Here is a 23,612-nt window from a genome sequence, read left to right on the forward strand (position 1 = left end):
GACCACTGTGTCACCCACAGACTTGTCCTCCAGTGCACAGCACAGATGGGCCATAGATACTATCTTGTGGCCACACCATGCAGCACTGATGGAGAATGTCACCCAAAGCTCTACCAGCCTCTAGTCACATTGCCAGCCTGCAGTGGGAGCCACCACTTTGTGTGAGTATTTTGTGGTCAGATGGGAGAGAGAGAAGTGGGCAGCCTGAGCCTTGTGAAGAGAGACAGAACTAGAGAGGGTAGAGAGGAGCAGCTTGTTGTGAGTGACCAGCCCTACCATCTGGAGCCATGGTGAGGTCTAGCCTGAGCTGCTATTAACTGCCATGTCTGATATCCATGGCTCATATTACTACGAGAGAATGTGGTGATGTTCCTGGTTGGGATAGCAGCTGGGGCCCATCTGAATGTCCACAGGTGCCATTTGTGTTTGCTTCTCCCCCTCAGGGTAGCCATGCCTGTCATACACCAGGCTGGACTGGAGGGAGTGAAGTTAGCCAGGTGGGCTGGTGGGTATAGGTAGGATTTTGGTCAGTGCTAAGTGTGTAGGTAAAAAGCATACTCTTGGGAACAGCTTTGGAGAACTGGTTAATTTATTAGGGAGGGAAGGGGATATTTATGCTCCTGGGGAGATGGTTAGGCTGTCTGGAGCAACGTTTGTATGGTTGTGAACAATTAGTCAGGGCAGGGATGATGGAAGATACTTCACCCACATACTCAGGGGCTGGGAGGGGTCCAGAGGAAAAACCTTATAAGGAGTGGACTGTAGGCTTACATTTTTCAAAACCTACTTTAATAAGGGTTCTTAAACCACTGAATCACCCTTCTAGCCCACTGAGTAAAGGTAGGGAGAAAGGTTATTTATAGACACGGGGGATGTAGAAGTGGTTCTTTGGAGTTCCCTACACCCAAATCCCATGAGGGAAGAGAGCTGGACACCCAAGAGTGCATACATCCTGAGACTGCAGGACAGACTGCCACCTCTGCACACCTCTGCCCACATCCCCGGTCCAAGGGGAAACTGCACAGTGCCTCTGGACACAGGGATATAGGAACAGACAGCCACTGGTACCCGTGCTTCTGGTCTGTGCCCAGGACAGAAATGAACTGGCCAATCAGCTCCCTGCACCCAAATCATGTGAGGGAGAGAGCTGGACCCTCAGAAGTGTGAACACTTCTGAGAAGTCAGAGGAGACTACCCTCTGCCCACAGTCCAGACCCAAGAGGGAATCGCCTAGCGCCAACTGTGCTCCCTGGGTGCAAGGACCTAGGAGTAATCAGGGGCAGGACCCTTTGATTCCCGCCCACGTCTAGAGCTGAAAGACAGTCTCCAGGAGTACCGACACACCTGAAATCAGAGCACCTGTTCTCAGGAAAGGCTGAAAGAAAACAGGAAAACAGTTCTACAGGAGTGCTGACACAGAGGCCTACAGCAGGGTCAAGTCACTCTCGAAACAGCAAGACAAGCAAACACCAGAGACAACCCAATGGCTAGAGGCAAGCACAGGAACCTAAGCAACAGAAACCAAGGCTACTTGGCACCATCAGAGCCTAGTTCTCCCACCAAAGAAAATACTGGATATCCAAACACACCAGAAAAGCAAGATTTAGATTTAAAATCACATTTTTTGATAATGATGGAGGACTTTAAGAAAGACATAAAGAACTCCCTTAGAGAAATGCAGGAAAACACAAGTAAACAAGTAGAAGCCCTTAGAGAGGAAACACAAAAATCCCTGAAAGAATTACAGGAAAACACAACTAAACAGGTGAAGGAATTGAAAATGGAAATAGAAATAATAAAGAAAACAAAAAGGGAGACAACCCTGGATATAGAAAACCAAAGGAAGGGACAAGGAGTCGTAGATACAAGCATCACCAACAGAATACAAAAGATAGAAGAGAGAATCTCAGGGCCAGAATATACCATAGAAAACATCAACACAACTGTCAAAGATAATGTAAAATGGAAAAAGCTCCTAGCCGAAAACATACAGGAAATTCAGGACACAATGAGAAGATCAAACCTAAGGATAATAGGTATAGAAGAAAGTGAAGACTCCCAACTTAAAGGGTCAGTAAATATATTCAACAAAATTATAGAAGAAAACTTCCCTAACCTAAAGAAAGAGATGCCCATAAACATACAAGAAGCCTACAGAACTCCAAATAGATTGGACCAGAAGAGAAATTCCTCCAGTCACATAATAGTTAAAACACCAAAATGCACAAAACAAAGAAAGAATATTAAAAGCAGTAAGGGAAAAAGGTCAAGTGACATACAAAGGCAGACCTATAAGAATTACACCAGACTTCTCACCAGAGACTATGAAAGCCAGAAGATCCTGGACAGATATCATACAGACCCTAAGAGAACACAAATGCCAGCCCAAGTTACTGTATCCAGCAAAACTTCAATTAACATAGATGGAGAAACAAAGATATTCCATGACAAAACCAAATTTACACAATATCTTTCTACAAATCCAGCGCTACAAAGGATAAAAGATGGAAAACTCCAACCCAAGGAGAAAAACTACACCAGACAGAAAGCAAGAATATAATTTCCTTGCAATGAAACCAAAGGAGAGACAAACATAATTCCACCTCTAACAACAAAAATAACAGGAAGTGACAATCATTATTCCTTAATATCTCTCAACATCAACAGACTCAATTCCCCAATAAAAAGACATAGACTAACAGAATGGATACATAAAGAGGACCCAGCATTTTGCTGCATGCAGGAAACACACCTCAGAGACAAAGACAGACACTACCTCGGTGTAAATGGCTGGAAAATAACTTTCCAAGCAAATAGCCTGAAGAAACAAGTTGGAGTTGCATTCTAATATCAAATAAAATTAACTTTCAACCAAAAGTTATTAAAAAAGATAAGGAAGGACACTTCATATTCATCAAAGGAAAAATACACCAAGGTGAACTCTCAATCCTAAATATCTATGCTCCAAATGCAAGAGCACCTACATTCATAAAAGAAATGTTACTAAAGCTCAAAGCACACACTGCACCTCACACAATAATAGTAGGAGATTTCAACACCCCACTCTCATCAATGGACAGAACATGGAAAGAGAAATTAAACAGAGACATAGACAGACTAAGAGAAGTCATGAGCCAAATGGACTTAACAGATATTTATAGAACATTCCATCCTAAATCAAAAGGATTTACCTTCTTCTCACCACCTCATGGAACCTTCTCCAAAACTGACCATATAATCAGTCACAAAACAGGCCTCAACAGATACAGGAAGATAGAAATAATCCCATGCATCCTATCAGACCACCACGCACTGAAAATGGTCGTCAATAACAACAGTAATGACAGAATGCCCACATATACATGGAAGTTGAACAATGCTCTACTCAATGATAACCTGGTCAAGGAAGAAATAAAGAAAGAAATTAAAGACTTCTTAGACTTTAATGAAGATGAAGATACAACATTCCCAATCTTATGGGACACAATGAGAGCAGTACTAAGGGGAAAACTCATAGCTCTGAGTGCCTGCAAAAAGAAACAGGAGAGAGCATACGTCAGCAGCTTGACAGCACACTTAAAAGCTCTAGAACAAAAATAAATAAATAAACCCAAGAGGAGTAGAAGGCAGGAAATAATCACCCAAGATGCAATCCACAGACCATAGGAACCTAAAAAAAAAAAAAAAAGGATGACCAAAATGCAGATGCTCCCACTCCTTCTTAAAAGGGGAAAAATACCCATAGGAGGGATATGGAAGCAAAGTTTAGAGCAGTGCCTCAAGGAATGGCCAGAGCCTGCCCCACATGTGGCCCATATGTATACAGTCACCAAAAATACATAAGATTGATGAAGCTAAAAGATGCATGCTGAAAGGGACTGGATATAGATCTCTCCTGAGAGACACATCCAGAGCATGTCCAATAGAGAGGTCAGTGCCAGCAGCAAATCATTGAACCAAAAACTGTTTAGGGGAATTAGAGGAAGGATTGAAAGAGCTGAAGGGGCTTGCAACCCCCTAAGAACAACAGTGCCAGCCAACCAGAGCTTCCAGGGACTAAACCACTACTGAAAGACTGACTACACATGGACTGACCCAGGGCTCCAACTGCATAAGTAGCAGAGAATAGCCTTGTTGTGGCCCCAGTGGAAGCCCTTGGTCCTGCCGAGGTTGGACCCCCAGTGCAGGGGAGTATGGGGGGGCAGTAAGAGTGATGTATGGGGGATAGGGAGGGGAGAGGGGATGGGGGCTTATGGACAGGAAACCGGGAAGGGGAATAACGTTTGAAAAGAATTGTTATGGTGCAATTTGTTGCCATTGCTGTCAGGATTTCAACAGTCCAGTCCAAAACATGAAACACAAGTTAGTAGCAGCAGCTTGATAAAGAAGAAACTACAAGTCTCCGCTACACTGGCGTGAGTGTGTGGAAGTGCCAAGGGGCAGCTGGAACGCCATGAGAAGCTCTTTGATGCATTTTTCTCTAGGACGTCCCGGGAAGTGAAGATCAGTGATGACCAGCAAGGTGTGGCAAGGCAAACCAATGCAAGAGCATTGCTCCCTGTCTGTTGGGTTCTACTTAGACCCTTTCCAAACATGATGTGTCCTCTCGAATGTCTGCCTCAGCAAAATAAATCTTCTCATAATGCAGTTTCCAGAGAAACATCGCATGATGGAACTGAACCTCCAAAGAAACCAGGAATCTCCACCACAGTGAAGCCCGATATCTGCCAGGGTAGTAAATTTTAACTAGAGTTAATGTGGGGTGGGCAGCTTTCTGGTGTTAACCTGGGAAGAGGGGGGATAGCTATTTCCTACCATTCTGTGTTTGAGGTTTCCAGGGTTGAAGCTGTTTTGATCCTTCCTCCATGACCCTGGGGCATTATGGTCCCACACAGGGGCTGTGCATAACTGCCTCACACCTCACTGGATGTAATGCTGTGGAGAGCTGGCCCCATCTATCACTGCTAGCAGGGAGGTTGCGTCCTGTATGTCACTCAGGCAGCACAATGGACCAAGCCCTGGTGACCATTTGTTTGCCATGAAGTGGCACGGGCACAGAGATGATGCCTCTGCCTCTGTCCTTTGACACCTTCAGCAGTTAGGAAGACTACCCACAGGGTCACGAGCTTGAGAGAGCTGTCCCTGTCCCTCACCAACTACAGCATTCAGGAGAGCTGGCCCTGCACCTCGCCTGGGAAGCACAGTAGGGCTGGCTCTGGTCAAGGGGGTGCAGATGAGCCAGCCTGTGGGGGACAGAGCACAGCAGAACTGGCCCTGCCACTTGTCTGCTATGAGGTGGTGTGAGTATGTGACCTCCCCTTCTACCCCTTACAGCACGGGTGAGCAAGCTCTAAGTGTGTAGGAGCTGGAGAGCTGACCCAGCCCCTCACAGGCTTTTGAGTGGCTCCCTCACCTTGACTGCACAGCACAGTGGAGCTGGCTCTTGAAGGTATAGCTGTAGGTGAACCACCCTGAGGGCAGGAGAGCAGGAGAGCAGGAGAGCAGGAGAGCAGGAGAGCAGGAGAGCAGGAGAGCAGGAGAGCAGGAGAGCAGGAGAGCAGGAGAGCAGGAGAGCAGGAGAGCAGGAGAGCAGGAGAGCAGGAGAGCAGGAGAGCAGGAGAGCAGGAGAGCAGGAGAGCAGGAGAGCAGGAGAGCAGGAGAGGAGCAGGAGAGCAGCAGGAGAGCAGGAGAGCAGGAGAGCAGGAGAGCAGGAGAGGAGCAGGAGAGGAGCAGGAGAGCAGGAGAGCAGAGAGACAGCTGAGCCTGCCTCCTGCAGATGCTGGCATCAGGTGGCCTAGCCAGAGCAGTGCTGGAGAGCTAGGCCTGGTTGTGCCAATAAGGGAGAGCTGGTTGGCTGTCCAGCTCAGCTACCACCCAGGCTCAGAGCCAGGGCTCTGAGTTGGCCCACCCCATAATCTGTATCTGCAAAAGTTTTGAATATGTGAAACGGCCAAGCCTGCTGCTCCTAAGCTGCAGGATCTCCATGACACAGGGCAACAACAGGGTAACCTTGAGGAGTCCCAGTGAGGAGCCAATATTAATGGTGTTAGAGAAGCCAGAGACCTCATGGCCAGACCAATGGCTCATTGCAATAAATATTTGCAAGGGAAGATGTGTGGACAGAGGGATATGCTGTGGGGCATGCTGTGACATACTACAGCTCCCATGATGAGATGTTGTGATGGTTTGTAGATGCTCTGTCCAGGGACTGGCACTTATTAGAAGGTGTGGCCTTGTTGGAGTAGGTGTGTCACTGTGGGTGTGGGCTTTAAGACCGTCATCCTAGCTGCCTGGAAGCCAGTATTCTGCTAGCTACCTTCAGAGGAAGATGTAGAACTCAGCTCCTCCTGCCCCATGCCTGCCTGGATGCTGCCATGTTCCCACCTTGATGATAATGGACTGAACCTCTGAACCTGTAAGTCAGCCCCAGTTAAATGTTGTCCTTTATAGGAGTTGCCTTGGTTATGGTGTCTGTTCATAGCAGTAAAACCCTAACTCAGACAGATGTTTTCTATGCTCTGTGTGTGTGTGTGTGTGTGTGTGTGTGTGTGTGTGTGTGTGTGTGTGTATGTGTGTGTTGGGTGGAGGTTGCAAGGGTAAAGGGTGGATATGAGGGGATGGAGAGAGGAGTGAGATTGGGCTCCATGATATGAAACTAACAAAGAATCAATTAAAAGTTACCAAAAAAATTCATATGGAAACCTACTACCATAGAAGCTTCCTAAAATACATACACATATGAAAGAAATTTAAATAGAGAATTTAAATATAATTGGGGTGGGGATACCCCAACTATACATCTTAGGTCACCAAATAAAACCTCCAGTGCCAGAGATGAGTTACATCTTATTGAGTTATTGCCAAGGGGGTTTTATAACCTCCCTCCCCCCATATCTGCAAACGTCATAGTCTATTGCTAAAGCTATAAGCCACCCTTCGCAACCTGTTGGTATGTCATTGAACGTGGAGAGATGGAGCTGGTTCCCAGCTAGACGCTTCACCCTTACTGACTTGCATTCACGTGCTAGAAGCTGTGAGCTGCAACAGAGTCTTCTCTGAAACAGTGGCACAAATGCTATGAAAATAACAAACCACTTATAAAAACTTGGATTTAAGCCCCATTCCATGACATGGAAACTTCCCGACATTGCTAAAGCAGCTGAGAAGCCAAGATTAGATAGGTTGTTGGCTCTAGGGGAAGTCCTACAACCATCATTCCGCTAAGGAACATAACAGTAAAAGTGACTTTTAATGATGCATTGCTAAACTCAGTGCATCATTCAAGCCTCACCAGAGAAGTCTTTACTCGAAGTCAGTGATAATTAACAAAGAGGTCACCACTGGGCAATGTGCAGAGGGCAAGAAACTTTTGGAATGTCAAAAGGTACATCTTTATCAAAATTCTTCCCTAAAGGTGTGTGTGTGTGTGTGTGTGTGTGTGTGTGTGTGTGTGTGTGTGTGTGTGTATGTGTGTGTGCAGAAGTGGTGGAAAGATTGTAAGAACCAGAGGTGGTTGATGATTCCAAGAGTGACATCTAGACCTCACAAATTCAAACCTGACAAAATCCTAGCATTGAGAAGGGGAAGTAGGCACAAAGTTTTACTGCTAACCAAAAAGTTATTTGCCATTAACACCTACTGGGGAAGGGAAACTTGTGTTTCTTCAATGGTAGAGATGCCAGGGCCGACCCCCATGACCAGGAGAAGTTGTCTAACAAAAAGTGGACTCCATAGATTTATGTGCACTTTTCTTTTGTTTTGATAATTTTTTTATATTATTAGATTTCCTTATGTCTTTCTTTTTTGTTTTTTTTGTGATATATATATATATATATATATATATATATATATATATATATATAGAGAGAGAGAGAGAGAGAGAGTGAGAGAGAGAATGAAATTGGATGGGTAGGGAGGTAGGGATCTGGCAGAAGTTGGAGAAGGAAAAGAATATGATTAAAATATATCAAAAGTTATTTCTAGAAAAATGGTGTGGTGATCATGTATATACCAGAAAAATATTATGACAACTACATGAGATAATTACTATGAAAATGCCTGATAAAAGGCAGCTGCAAATCCCGCTTTCAGAAATCTTGGTGAATTCTGGCTTTTCATTTTTAAGCTCCTTAGGGAATGCCCAATTTTTAACAGTTGTGAGAGCATATTTTAGTTCTCTCTATGAAATCCTTAGTGTTACCTGGGTCAGGACTGAGTGTTGATAAAGCACTTTCAAAAAGAGAAAAGGGGTAGGACAAGACCCCCAATCTAGTTCACGGACTTTCAGCGGTGAATGGCCTTTTAATCTAACTCATTTACTGGTTGATCTTCTTTGCAATACTCTTGGCAAGATGTAGTTTAGAACACTGTCTCTCAAGCTTTAGTAGACATCAGAAATACCTGAAGACTTGCTTAAGCCCGGGCTACTAAGCCCCAGCCACAGACTTCCCAGCTCAGAGGTCTGCATGGTTTCCTTAGAATTCTCATTTGTAACATATGTCCATATGTTGTTGCTGTGTGTCTGGGAACCATGCTTAGAGAACATTTGAACCAGACAGGACCTCATCCATCCAAAGGGAGAGAACTCTGCCTCCTGAGTCTTCTTAGCCTAGTTTCCAAGAGCTTGACACATTCATAGATGAGATTGGAGGGAAAGATTCTGTTTGTTTGTTTTTTCATATTGGTTTGAACTCTGCCTCTCTACCCCTTGGGCCCAGGGGCTCTTTGTCATGCCCCCTTGAAGACAGAGTTAAAAATCATTTGTCACAGCTTTGCACAGAAAACACTTTTTATTAGACTTGGTTTGTGAGTCACTATTGTCAGAGCAAAAAGGAGGCACTATAACTGGCACTGAGAAAATAAGGCAAAAACCTTAAGCCATTCTAAGGAAAAAATAAGATCTATTCCTGGGGTAACATCACTCATAATTCATTTAAGATACTCAAGGTGTTTGGGGTAGGAGATACACAAGCAGCTGTCTCCTATAGGAATTCCTGGGAAAATTACAACAGAATCTCTCAGCTTGGAGAGCACACATTTCAAACGATGAGTAGGCCTGTGATTTTCTATGAGTTTTACCAAAGCCTTGTAGACATAGGACTAGTCCCAGCACTGAAATGCATATTTTGGCACACAAACCACTTGCTGGAGAAATAAGAATTTAATGGACATATATCTGAAAGTTCCTAACACTTTGGGGAGATTTTGAGATTTATTCTAGCATGCCATACAATGGGTTTTATTGGGAACTGCTAAAATATATAATTTTAGTAGGAATAGGTAAGCACAAAACATGGACACCGCTGAAAAAATATTGGCCCTGCCAAAGTAACTGCCATAAAAGTTCACAGAACGTTTCAGAAGGGAACCAGAGACTTTATAGGAGCTGGTGCTCTCGTGGAGCGCCAGCCAGGGTCTCATTTGAAGGGAACACATCGTGGTTTCCAAGGAAAAGCATGCAGTTACTGTCTTTGAAGGGGCCAATCCTGCTAATTACTGTAGCCACACAAGGGAGGATCATGAATGTCTCGCCATAAATATTTGATGAAACCGCCTAATTAACAATTAGAGTTACAACAGCCACATCAAACCAGGTGTGGTTTAGGGAAAATACTTTGAGGGGAAATGAAGTTCTCCTTCTGCACTCAAAGGCTAAAGATACAAGGGGAGCCATGCCAAGCTCACGCAGGCTGTGTTCTAGAAGATGCTCCATACGTGGTTTTGTCACCATGGAAACAGATCTAAGACAGCTGAATCACTAGGCGATACTGGGGACTTCCAGCCTATATGCAGTCCGTCACTCACTGAGAGCACAGTCTGGTATGTTCTAACATACCAAGGAGTTGTCGTCTTCAACTGTGCATTTCCTCCTTGGGGATGGTACTCTCTCTGCTACCCATCATTACCATTCTTTCTAAGCTGAGATACTTGATTTTTTTTTGTGATTGATTGTAGGAGGCAAACCCTGGCGCTTTAAAACACTACTACTCTGTGATCTTAATATTTTGAGCTTCACTTTCATTGTCTGATCTAAAATGGGGATGCAGTACTCTCTCCATAGACTATTGTGAAATACAACAGGATATTAGATACACCACACTCAGCCCCTGTTAGGGAGCACAGGAACGGGGGAAATGGCTCAGTGGGCAAGGAGCTTTTTGTGAAAGTATGAAGACCCCAGTTTAGACACAGTAGCTATTGCCTGTAAGACGAGAGGTGGAGAGGGGAGAAACCTAGGAGTTCATGGGCCAGCTAGCTTGGTGTACAAGGTGGCAAACAAGAGACTCTGTCCCAAAACAAACAAACAAACAAACAAACAAACAATGAAAAACGTAGAAGACAGGGACTGACACTTGCAGTTGTCCTCTGACCTTCACATGCATGTTCCTATGTGCCTAGTGCACCACACTCACACACACGTAGACATATCATAAACACAGGAAAGAGTGCATGCATTTTGGGCATTGGGGTGATGGTCAGTGAACAGCATTCCTCATTTCGGCATAGAATCTTCACCCCAAAAGAAAAGGAAAGCTAGGTACCTTTTGAAAATGCATGGTTTGAGAGCCACGTTGGCCTTTCACTAAGAACCTATAGTAAGCTGTGTGCTCTGAAGCACGGATGTCCCTCAGGCCTTGGAGGCTTTCTCTGTAAACAGAGTCTACCAAGAACAAATTTAGCAGGTGCTACTGACAGGGGCACATTAAAAGCTGTGAACTGCCCAACTTTCAGGAAACCTGGTTAACTTCATTTAACACAACATTTTCTAATTTTAGTCCAGCGAAAGGAGCCTCCCCCCCCCCCCCCCCGACAAGATCTAAGGGCACAGTTGTGGAGCTGTTGAACTGCGTGCCCTTTAATCCTTCAGAAACTTTGATCTTGGTACCTGGTGTGGACCCAGCCTTCAGCTTCTGGATGCTTCCTGCCCAAACAATGACTTCCTGTGGGAGCAGTTTAATTCTTGTTGGTACTGCAAACAAGAACTACAGCACAAGATTTTCGCCTGTAAACTTCTGTTCCTAAGTGTGTCTGACCGGCCAAATCTGAGCGGTTTTTCTGGAGAAGGAATAACATCTGCTTGCATCTCTCAGAGGCGGAGGCTACCTTCTGCTCATTTCTCCCATTGGCCAAACCTGAGCACTGGAAAGGTACTAAGGACCCTTGGGAAGGTGCATCCAGCTAAACACCGCTAAGAACTCATGCTCCAGGGGCGCGCAGAAGAACCCGAATGAGGGGCTCCCTTCCTCACGGCAGATTTCATCATTGCCTGGGTTCACCTTGTGCTTTCACCCCCATCCCCTGCACTTTTGACCCTCTTTCCTTTCAGAAAAGGGTATTTTGCGATTGACCCTTTCCCAGTGCTTTGATAAACTTCCTGCCACACCAGCTCGGGCTCACCTTCCTGCGCTGACTTGCCTGGGCAGTGAAGCCACATTCACTTGTAAGCTTTGCTTTGCAGCTCTGCATATGGCGAGCTATGCATCTCCAAATGTGTTTCCTTTTGTAGGAAAACTAGCTCTTTCGCCAGAGCCCGCTCAGGACACAGAGGACTGGCTCCTTGGCGGTCTGCCCCAGTGATAATCTGGAAGCAATCAGTGGAAGAAAAAGATAACACAGCTGTGATTTTCAAGGAGACAGGTCCTGGTTTTTCTACCTGCCAACCACGTTTCCTCTGAGGAGTTTTTCAGCAAATGCTGTAAAAGAGACCTTTTAATCTTGTTTCAAAAGCTTGGAATCCCAAGTCGTTCCAGATCTTGGGTAGAAAATAGGCCAGAAAGACATGCGGTGCTGAGGAGCTCAGGGTTTGTAAGGGGGATATGTAAGGGGGATGGGTGGGCAGGATGCCACCTCGAGTCGGGTCGGCATCTTGGCTCTGCATGTGTTTGAGAGGACTTGATGAATTTGGCCTCCAGTGCTCTCGCCCACAAGTAGGATATCGTTTGGGATGGGGGTGAAGGGCGGTGCAGAGGTTGACAAGCATAAATCTGTCAGGGGATGATTTTCAGACATCTGCCTGGAGCCCTTGGAACCAGGAAGATACCTGCCCGTGCATGGGAAGAACTAAGCAGAATGGTTGCCCCGAGATTGCTAGGCCAGGGAAAGCATGTGCAAGTAATGATTCAATAATTAGCTTATTGTTTAAATGTGGAGCTGAGAGCAAAGGAGGAGGAAGAGAAGATGGGAAGGGAGAGGAAAGGAGGGGAAAGAGAACAGGCAAGGCCTGGGAAGTCGCCAGTGCCTGGCTTCAGAGATGTGCTCAATCAATACGGGACCTTTCACCTTTCTTCCTATGTAACCGGCAGTCACTTCCTGATGATGATTTTGCAGCCGATGCCACAGCTGATATCATGGCTATACTTAATATTTGCAAAAGCTGCTTGCCGGCTCAGTGGAGAAAGGCCTGAAATAGAAGGCAACTGGATGCCAAGGGTCTCTCCAAGCCTCAGTAGCTTAGATTTTATGATGCCATAGCCAGGAGCTGGAAGTTGGAGTAGCATGACAAATGAACCAGAGTTCAGATCCCAGCAGCCAAGTAAAAACCTGGGCATTAACTGTACACCAGCCTGTAATCCTAGCACAGGGTGAGCAGAGACAAGCAGCTTCCAGAGGCTTTGTGGCTACTAATGCAGAACATGATAGAGCAGGACACCTGCTTAAGTACACATTTGCACACACACACACACACACGCACGCACACACAAAACCTTTGAACTGGGCCAGCCTACTCCTCATTTTGCAAGGTTGTTGAAGAATGGGTGTCCAACCTGGTAAACACTAAGCATGACTGTACCTCTCATGAAATGACAGCTCCTCTGACTGAAATCTCATTCAAGACCTGTGTCTCTGGGCAGCATCCTGAGGGGCTTGACCCCCACAGTGATGCTTAGCAGGAATACACAAGGGGCCTGGCATTTGGAACAGTCCATACTATTTCCTTCCAAGAACATTTCTCTGGTGACGATTTACTTTCTGCCACCTGGGTCTGTGTTGCAGTTTCTCTCTGTGACGGTGTGAACTGGCATCTTATGCAGAAAAGATTGAGAGATGCCTTCACAGCAGTCAAATGACCCATAGTCATGTGATTGGAGAAATCCATGCTTCATCAACCCAAGCTGGCATAAACTGTGGTCGAGTTTGATTGTTGCTTCCCAGGTAGCAAAGAACAAACAGCCAATCTTTGTATGATTCCACCTAGGGCATCCCATAAGCCTCCAATTTCAAAACACAGTATTTCGAGCAACAAAGCATAGTCAAATGGGAAGGAAGGGACCCTGTCCTACTGTCTAGATTTCTTAGCACCACTAAGGCATCAAGCAGGGCTGATGTGTTGTCTGCATGAGTGAAAGAGCCCAGGAACAGAAAGTGGAGGCAGAAAAGGTGTGCTTTACGGCAAGCTGGTTTACATCCCACTCCCTTTGGTGTTGGGGAATCAAACTCACAGCTTAGCTCATGTGCCAATTGCTTTCTTTGATTCCTAGGTTATCTCCCCCCTTTTGGTGGTGTCAGAAGATCAAATAGTATGCATGAATTACTTAGCATAGTGCGTGGCACATCAGTACCAGTCGATGTTTGTGTCAGTGCTAACACACGGGGTGTTCTGTATAGTCTTGTGCTGTAGGCACCACGCTGGACTTCACTTCAGCTCCAGCACCAGGAGAGGGCCTGAGTCTCTATTTCTTAAGCTTCACGTAGGATTCCTGCATCTAACTAGACACACACAGTTGATGGCCACTCGGTATTGCAAACATTAGTCTCACGTGACGAGGCACAGTCAGCCATTAGCAGAGGAAGAATGGATATAGAATCTACTTAAGGTTCTTCAGGTCATTTTTTAAAAAAGTTTCAAATACATTTCTAGAACTTTCCAGTAATATCATAAGAGAATTTCAAAGATTCCAATAAACCTATATATTTCCAGTGAATTGTTTTCCAAATATATGAAATTATCTAGTTTAAAAACCTACTGGGCATTCTTAGTATTTATCCCTCGGATTTAGTTTTAATTTGGAATGGTTCTAAAATTCCAACCTACCACAGCCTGCGGAGCTTTGCTGTAAGTTCTCTGAGATGAAGCCCATTCCCTCAGGTTAAGTTACCACAGAGAGACTTTCAATTTGATACATGAACATTGTACTTTCGATGCAACCAGCGTGCATTGGTTCAAGAACAAGCGGCAACAATGATGGCTCAGCAAACCAGATACAGATGTTTTAGAAGTATCCATGCCAGAGAAAAGCATATTCTAAAACTGAATAGGTGCTATTTGTAAGAGCATATGAAGCTCTAAGTCTTAGAATATGATCATTGTAACCCTTAAGGAGTCTGTAGGTTAAGCTGAAAGTGTATTGTGTTTATTTTAAAGAAATGTATGATTAGACACTCATGTTATCAACCTCTCTGACTCTGACACTGTGCCCTTGTTCCAAGAACTCTAAGAACTGAACTCAGGCCACACTGAGGACCATGTTCTAGAAGAGACTGACGAGCAGTCAGGCCTTGGTTCAGGACCATGCTGTCAATCTCTTCAGACTTTAGTATTGGGCTTTTTGGAGAGACACAAGACACTCTCCTAAATTCGAAGCAGCTCTATTGAGAGAGACATTTCAAGGTTCACCAAAATCCATTCGCTCGTGCTTTTGCAGACTGATGATAACACCTTGAAACCATTATGTGGGGAGGAAAAATGAAAAGTACCAGACGTGTTCCTCAAACATCTTCCACTCAACAGATTGCAATTCTTTCCTTGCATTCTTATCTGTGACATTTCATCAACATAACTGAAGGAAGCCAGTGCATCTGCATGTTTAATATGCTAATTCCGTCGGTGAAGAGTATGTGAGGGCATTCCAATCCTCTCTTCTAGTATCTTTTCAGTAAGGGCCTAGAACATACTTCAAGCTTCAAGCCCTGGTCTCTAGCTTGGGGAAGGCAGAGACTATGGAAGAAAGTGGCACTCCCTTTAGGTTTGTCATATGATGTGGTGAAAGACAAAGACAAGGGGTCAAAGGGCAACTGAACTGAAGGACTAAGTACCAGGGGCAGATGGGATTGCTTTATTTGCTAATCCCCATATGCCATAGTTAAACAAACAAACAATGCAATCATATAGACTCATGTCATTCCATGCTCAATTTTCCATGCTGGTGATGTTGCAAAGCAACTTAAGGTGAAAGGTAGCAGAGGAATGTGATCCCCAGACTCATGCAAGGCTCCTTTGCTTGTTCTCTGGCTCTAAGAAAAGAATGGACCTTCAAGTATTCACATAGATGCCCTTTCTCATTCTGACTCTATACATGACTCCTCCTGAGGCTTGGAACTGATAAGAGAAGGCATGCTCGAGTCCTTTCTTCCACCCATCCTCACAGCTCACCCCAGTCTCCTCAGGAAATCCCCAAATGCCCCTGTAATCTCAAAGTCAGCACTAGGAAGGTTGGAGCATCCACTCTGTGTTTGCTTTCAGTAGACAACCCTTTCAGGTTTAACCCCTGTGTTTGGGGTAGTGTTAATTTATGAAAGTCTCTGGATATAAGAGCCAGGAAGGAAGCTAGATTGGGTAAAGCTTTATTCTCATGGGGAAAATTCTTTTATAGATTTTGTCTTTTTACTGAAAATTACATATTCTTTTTTTAAAAGTAAATTTGTGGGGGCAAATGTATGTGTGTCTATGGTGAGTCTGCTGGTGTATGTGTTTGCATGCGTGTTGGCACGTGTGTATGGATATGTATGGAGGCCAAAGGCTGACTTTGGGAATCTTCCCTAATCATTCATGAACCCCGAGCTCACCAGTTCAGTTAACCCAGCTAGCTAGCTAGCCTTTTCCAGGGATTCCCTGTTTCTACCTCCCCAGGGCAGTGTTGCCTGGGTGTCGGAGATTTGAACTCCGGTCCTAACACTTGCACGCTTGGCAACACTTCACCCATTGATCCATTTCCTCAGCCTTCTTTTAATTGAGACACAAAATGAAGATCATGTACCCAGCCCAGTCTACAGAGGGTATAAATGGATGAGGGAGGAATATTGTCCTTGTCAAAGATGAAGACATTCTATAGCTGGGACGCTAAGGACCCTTCTCAGGGGTTCACAGCCAGTGAAACTGGTGGCTGCAGAGATGGGAGCCAACAGTATGGAGGGAAAATTATAAAGCAACAGGGTATGTAGGAATATAACCCCGTCTTTTTCCTTACCAGGCTTCCTTCCCCCTGAGTTTCAGTCCTGTCTGCATCCTGATGGCCTGTCTACAATGCAGACCTTTTCTAGATTCTAGGAATATGAAGATTGTCCTCTGTGCAGGTTTCAAGCCCATGTCCTCAGCCAAGCTACCCAACCATAGGTGGTGAATAGATTATTCTTGCCTGTACTTGGTGTGTACTAAAGTAGAGACATTCTAGATATCAGAATGCTCACTTCTTGGCAGTCAGATTTGTTCAGCACTTCTATTAGCTAGGGGTCACTGAAGCAGACACAGTCCTTAAATTAAAAAAGTTCTATGTGTAAAAAAGGCAAATATAAGCAACAGAAATTCATATTCTGAAAGATCTCCATGAAAGCCAAGGCCCAAGGACCAGTCTAAGTAGTTGATATATGATACTGAGCCAGAAAGCTGTGATGACCATGGAACTCCAGAGGAGTAGGCTTTCGCATTGTCATACATCAGCTAGGCAAGTTGCTTACCCAGTGACCCTTGCTCTGCCCTTCTTATGATGGCAGGCTCAGTGATCTGAAAAGATGCTGGAGAGGGTTAAGCAGTCTGAAGCCTGGAAAGCAAGGGGAATGCAGCCATGCAGTGTGGAGGATCCCACGTGTTTCCTAAGCACCCAGCACCGCTGGAGCCCTTCTTCCTCTTCTTGTTTGCCGTTCTGCTCTTCAGCATTGGCACAGGCAGGGATGGCCACGTGTTAATTTCCCTCTCTCTTCCCCCCTCTCTACCTTTCTGTCTTCTTTTTCTCTCTATCCTGCCACCTTCTCTTCCTTCCCTCCATCTTCTCCTCCCTCCCTCAGCCATCATGAATTCTTTCTTATTTACTGGTACCTCCTCTCATATGGAGTGGTCCATAGGAACTGTAGACCTTTATAAGAATGTGGCCCTCTCCAGCAAGGCAGTGCACTGTGTGTGTGTTCACATTGAACTCTTGCTGTGTTTATGTGTACCCTTTTGTCAGGGGAAGGGGGTGGCAGAGATCAATGGGTAGGGACTGGGGAACCCAACCTCGTAAGGAAGCTACTGTACATGTGCTGAGGCCCTGGGGCCCAGGCTGAGCTTCATCGTTCTGTTGGGCTTAAGTTACAACAACATTTGAATAACATTGTTAACAGCTTTTGAGACTGGAATCCCAGAGCACTACAGCTCCCAGCATGAGTCCTCTTTGGAGAGTGGAATCCTGAGTCACATGTCTGTGAAACAGGCACAGAGCCGAGCTCAGCATATGTGGAATTAGTTATTAGGAGCTTCTCACCCCATTTTGGTTGTCAAACAATTCTTTAGTTGAAGGTGTGGAGGTTAGATTCAGTTCTGTTTGACATAACACATACACACTGGGCAAATCTACTTACTAGCTGATTTGTGAAAATGGGAAAGGACTGTATGCAATATCGAGTGGGGAGCCCCAAGGTGTATTTGGGAGAGATGTTACAGACACTCAGTGATCCTCAGACTAGAAGTATTAGATTAGCATGTTCCTTGAGAAAAGGTGTCTACGAGGGAATATTGGAATTCTGAGAATAACAATGTAATGTTAAATTCAATATTAACCTTCATGGAACTAATTTTCCACATAGAATTACCTTTTTTATGATCAGTTACTATGTATATTGTTATTTTCTAATTAGTTTTCTTAACCTTTGGAATGAGTAGAAAGCTAAGAAGAAGAGATATTATAAAATTGAGATATCATTTTGTAATTAAGGTCATTTGCACCAATGATTTAGTAGTCTCTTACCTACTGTGGCTATCCACTCCCCAGACCACATTCCTGATCTCTCTTGCCTCTTAGCTCATCTATTCTAGCCCTCGGTCATGAGTCATCTACGTTGTCATGAACAACCCACTCCCTACCACCTCTAGTTGTTGCCCTTTGTACCTTCATTTCACCCTGTATCTACCTTAAGTGCTGGGCCCCATCATGGACTCCTGGATGCCAACAGCCTTAATTCGTTATATACCTTCCTTCTCCAGTGACCTTGGCTGGCAGAGCCTCAATCCCAGTTAAACTCACATTTTCCTAGTCATCTTTAAAAGGCTGGAAGAAAGCCCTACCACAGAGCTCACTGACAGCTCTTTAGACTCTTGGATATGAAGTAGAGATTGATCGTTTCAGTGATGCGCCCTGGCCACTCTTCTGAATGACTATTTCCCCTCTTCCTCTTCACATCGTCTCATGAGCCTGTTTTATTCCTCACTAGGGAAACAGATGGGATTGTAATTCTCATATGTTTTTCCACCAAGTAATCCACTCAGTAGGCTTTTTTTCTATATCATAAAATGTGTATGCATATGTGTGTATACGTGTGTGTGTGTATATGTGTGTGTGTGTATGTGTATGTATGTGTGTGTGTATGTGTATACACACAGGAGATAGAAGAAATATGTCAGAATCTAGAGTGAATGGAGTCAAGCACAATATATATATATGTATAAATATATGTATATATATATATATATATATATATATATATATATACTTCCCTCACACTCTGTGCTGAACTCATCACACTTGGGTTTCTGCCCCACCACTCCTGAGACTTTTCAAGTCAAAGTTACCATCCCCTCCTTGCTATCAAATTCAGTGTGCTACCTTCTTTATGATACATTCTCATTTTTACCTGCCTTCAAAATGAAAACCCAAACTGGCCTTCCCTGGTGTCTATAGCAGTTTGGATGAATAATGTCCCCTTTTTTCTCAGGTATCTTAAGACTTGGTCCCCAGTTGGTTTAGTTAGTACAGGCCTTGTTAGAAGAAGTATGTCACTGAGGGTTTGCTTTGACATTCAAAACCTTGTGTCATTTCCAGGTCATGCTCTGTTTCCTGTTTGTCATTGAAGGTGTGAGCTCTCAGCTTCCTGCTCCTACCACCATGTCTGCCAGGTATTATTCGACTTCCCCACTTTGATGGACTCTGTGCCTCGGGAACCATACACCAAAGTAAATTCTTCCTTCTGTAAGTTGCTTTGGCTGTGATGTTTTATGATGGCCACAGAAAAGTAGTTACCACCTTAAATACAGTCGCCTACTCTTGACTTCCTTTCACCCCTGGGCTGTTTCCCTCCGCCTCTCTGCCGGTTCCTGCCCTCTAAAAGGTGAGTAAGTATTGGAGATTTCTGGAGAACATTCCTGGTTCATCTTAATCTCAAATAATGTTTTTACATGGGCCGTCTCATAAATGTTAAGGTCTTCAGTATGACCCACGTATCCAAGCCTTCCAAATCCGGGTCTCCAGCTCTGTGTCCTCTGTTGGTAATTCAGATTCTTTGTATCTGGTTGTCTAGCCTCGTCTCCACACAGATGTTTAACAGGAAACTCAAGTTTTCCAGTGACAAACAGAAAGGCTGCTCCATGATCCATTACATATTTTTTTTTCCCTCACAATCATTCCCTCATGATAATCAGCTCTGCCATTCACTAATGTCTGGAGTAGAAGAATAGCTAGAACTAGTCTGCTTTCCCCTTTTGTTTACTCTTTCCTGACAAATCAGCAAAATTTGTCAACATTGCCATCTGAGCAAATCCCTTCACTGCCCATGCCTCCCACCTCTAACCACCTCTTCCACACATATCATCATCTTCTCTAGGCTTAACCGCAGTGACTTCCTGACAAACATATTTGCTTCTGTTGTTCCCTTATAGCTCTTTCCCTACACAGTAGCCAGAGAGCTATTAAAAATGTTAGTCAAACCATTCCCCAGGCTTCTGATGATAGGAGACATCAAAGCCATTTTTCTTCAGGTCATAAAATCTCATTGTACAAACTGTAAACTCCTCTATCCACCCCCACCTCACATGCTTCATCCTGTGTGCACTATAAGCATGTTTTTAGCCACAATGGACTTCCCTTTATTCCTCACCAGGACAATGCCACTTTAGCCCCCTTTATTTCTCCACTCCATGAAGGAAAGCCCCAGGTAAATAGAAGCAGCAGATAAATACACAGGCACCCTATCCAGCCAGTTTAATCTGGCTTTGATTCTGAAACGCGTAACCAAGCAAGCCAAGCTCATTTCTTTCAAGTATGCTATGCATTCGTCTTTCCCAAAAGTTATAAATTTTGGCTCCAAGAAATATTTCAAACCCGAGAATCTGCATTTTGTCACGTACCTCAGAACAACCTGATGACCTGATTTATACGCCGCAGTAAAACACAGTGGGTTGCTTTGAAGGGAAGGGGCCTAAACTGTTTAGATCCAGCAAACCTGCAAGGCGATGGTGCTGTCTGCACACAGTAGGTGTTTGCTGACACATGATTGCTTGGATTGAAAGTTTGCTAGCATGTGACTCGAGCATCACTGCAGCCTGTGTTGAGATGTCACCTATTTACCAGCGTCTTATTTGTCTCCAACTCTCCCACCATCTGACAATTTCGTTGCCTTGCAATCCGATCCCCTGCGAGCATTTCCTTCCTTTGTTCATTTGTCTATTCACTGCGACCACACATCCTGCTGAACAGTCTTGGCACAGGTATTCATCCAACTTTTAGCATCTGAATACACGGGCTCTCAAAATCTCAGTCAAGTAGTTTTACACCTCCCCCCAGGAGGGAAAACACACGCGGAGATATGAAAATTGCTTGTGAGTCCTACTCGGGGCAGATAAGAGGGTTCTTTGAGAACCAATTTGGACATAAATGGGTTTATATTGCATTTCCCTTTAAAGAGAAAGTCTGGTTTTGTTTAGACTCTGTATTAAATTTAGCATCTGTGCTCATAATCCATCAAACTTATTAGTTAAGAGATCGAAATATCAAAATAAGTGCTTCTGTTTGGAGGCATGCTGTTTACACAACCGTGGCACCCTTCACACATGCGGGCCTGCCCCCTATTTGTCTTAGGACTTCCTGAAACCAATCAGCTATCTGCTACATCCATAGAGCCCCAAGGAATATAGGGGAGCAAGACAATTAAAGGGGTGGTGGCCTTCCTTAACTACTATGTCTCAGCCTAAAGGCTCTCTGCTCTAGCCTTTCTTTTTAGTAAAATCCAATTGATAATTTTTTTTTCATTGTACATCCTGCCTGTGGTTGACCACAGGAAAGGACTGAGAGCCACAGAGCCATTGAGGCATCCCCAAACACAAAAGGGGTCTGATTACATTTCATTTGTCAATTTTGGTGAGGGGTCGACCTCACTCTCAAGGAATTTCAGATGCCCTTTGTAAGAAAACAGCTTCCAAAATGACACAGATGAGTCCATGAATAAACACTGTGTTTTGAAGGTGTGGTCAAGTTTCCATCTGTTTTCCCTCTTTTCCATTAGGATTTCTTGACTGTCAAGAGCCTATTGCGGGCTCATTCCAATCAGCAGGAACAGTAGAGTAGTAATCATTGAGTACTTATTACCCACACGGCCCCTCCCACCCACATGGCCCCTCCCACCCACACGGCCCCTCCCACCCACACGGCCCCTCCCACGATGAGGCAGAGTCCACTAGCGATCTCACTGTAAGAGGCACTTTGGGGAAGTTGCTCTCAAATGTTATCAGGATTCAGCTTCTAGGGGGAGTTTCCAGAATGCACACTGCTTCGGGAATCAGGCATTTGCTTAGGAAGGGGTGTAGGTATTTGAAAATTCACCAGCTTCTGGTATGATATGCCATTCTTTAAAAAACACCTATTAGAATATTGGGGACTCTCAGATTTCAATATGTATCTTTTGTGGCATAGTTAATAATATTCCAGGGCAGCTGTATGCAAATTCATCTATAGCAAAGCCAGACAACAGTTAGAGAAGACTTGTACTCCTTCTCCTGAGAGATGTGTCCCCCTTGTTCTTCAGCTCTGGTGAGTGGCAGCCATTGGTGAGCAGTAGTGACCCAACTGTGACAGTCACCACCCAGGGAAAGAGCAGTGATCCCAGCAGTTCTCTGATAGATTAATTCCAATCAGCATATTGGACAGTTCCTCTCTAAAAGGAGTGGCCATTCTCAACTCACAGAACAGTGACACTTTTCAAGTCTGTTAGCTGAAGCCACCTGTCCCTGCATCGTTGGCTTTTCCTCAGTGTAGATCAGGTTATAATTGTGTTGGTGCTGGATCACATGCTAGGGTGATCTGCTGGTGATTGTATTTCTACAAGTTTCCAGAGCTTGCCCTCACGCTGGTCTTCCAGCTGGATGGCACTGGTGAGCAAAGTCTTTGAATTAAGGCTGTTCCTCTGGGTCTGGCTCTCTGCCCAAGGCTCCTGCACTGAGAAAACAGAGCCAGATTCAAAGTTAAACATTCATAAAAATCAGAACCACAGCAATTTTGACTCATTGCCAATGTGTACTCTTATTTAACTCCCCCCTCTCTCTCTTCCCCTCTCTCTTCCCCCTCTTACTTCCCTCCCTCCCTCCATCCATTTCTCTTTCTTCCCTCCTTCCCTTCCCCCATCTCCCTCTGAAAAAGGCTTCCTAGAATAAAATGTTTCAAATACAGTCTGAGCCTTGAAAGCAGCCTCTTTGCCAATGATAGAACTTAACTCTCCTCCTACTCCTGTAACGTGGCCATTTCTACCTTGGCCATTTCAGGCCTTGGCCCTGATTGGTGTTATCAGGAGAGGAGGTCATCAATGCTCCTGGTGCCCCTTCAGAAGTAGGGCTTACAATTTGTTGGGTCAATGCTTCCCATGTGGCTCTAGTCAAATAAAACTCATTCTGTGTGAGCGGATGCTTGAGAGCTCTAGAAATGATGGCTTTGCAGAGCTGTTGCATCTATGGGGCACACTACCGTGAGACATGTTTCCTGTCACTTCCCTTGATTTGGTAGTGGCTGAGCGATGCCATGGGACCTCCCTATCTTACCTGTGGAGTTAGGGCCACTTAAGAGTGAGTGTAGCCCACAATTCCCTGGTTTGCTCATGGGTTTCTGAGGACATCTGTAAGTCATTGTGTTAAATGCAAAAGCACACTTATCACAGCCAGTCTCTTACTTGGGTCTGATATTTCCTGTTCTGAAGGTTTCCTTGGCATCCCACACTGTTGATGGAACACCAGCTTTTAGTGGCTCAGATTTTATAGGCTCTTTGATCAATTATCTTGCCATTTTGCCCAATTTCTATGTAATTGAAGGGAAGGTTAAACTATCTCCTATGTAAACATAATGCTTAATTTTTGCCCCTGTTTTACATGCTTAACTTGTTTTTCCAGTAGGACCGTTGATCTCTAATGCGATTAAACCCCATCAAGCTTTGTAAACTGGACCAAACTAGAAATATTGTTCATGACAGACTGAAAGTGAAGTATGACTTAACTAAGACTTACAGTCTTTGAAAATTCACTTAATTTTCAATACTATTTGGCCTCTTTTAAAACAAGAGAGTGGAGCTAAAACATCAAAAACAAACAACAAACAAACAAAACAGGCGTTAGGCATGACAAGACAATCTGCAGCTAAAAGATGGCCTGGCAGGAAGTCCAAGTGGATCAA

At 44.5% G+C, this 23,612-nt stretch overlaps 1 pseudogene; it reads right to left on the reverse strand.

The window, feature by feature from the left end:
• Positions 1-23,072, reverse strand: part of Ckmt1-ps1 (creatine kinase, mitochondrial 1, pseudogene 1) — a 39,879-nt pseudogene extending 16,807 nt beyond the window's left edge.
• Positions 23,073-23,612: the final 540 nt, after the last annotated feature.

This window comes from Rattus norvegicus, chromosome 4, assembly GCF_021556685.1.
Source record: "Rattus norvegicus strain SHRSP/BbbUtx chromosome 4, alternate assembly SHRSP_T2T, whole genome shotgun sequence".
Taxonomy (NCBI): Eukaryota; Metazoa; Chordata; class Mammalia; order Rodentia; family Muridae; genus Rattus; species Rattus norvegicus.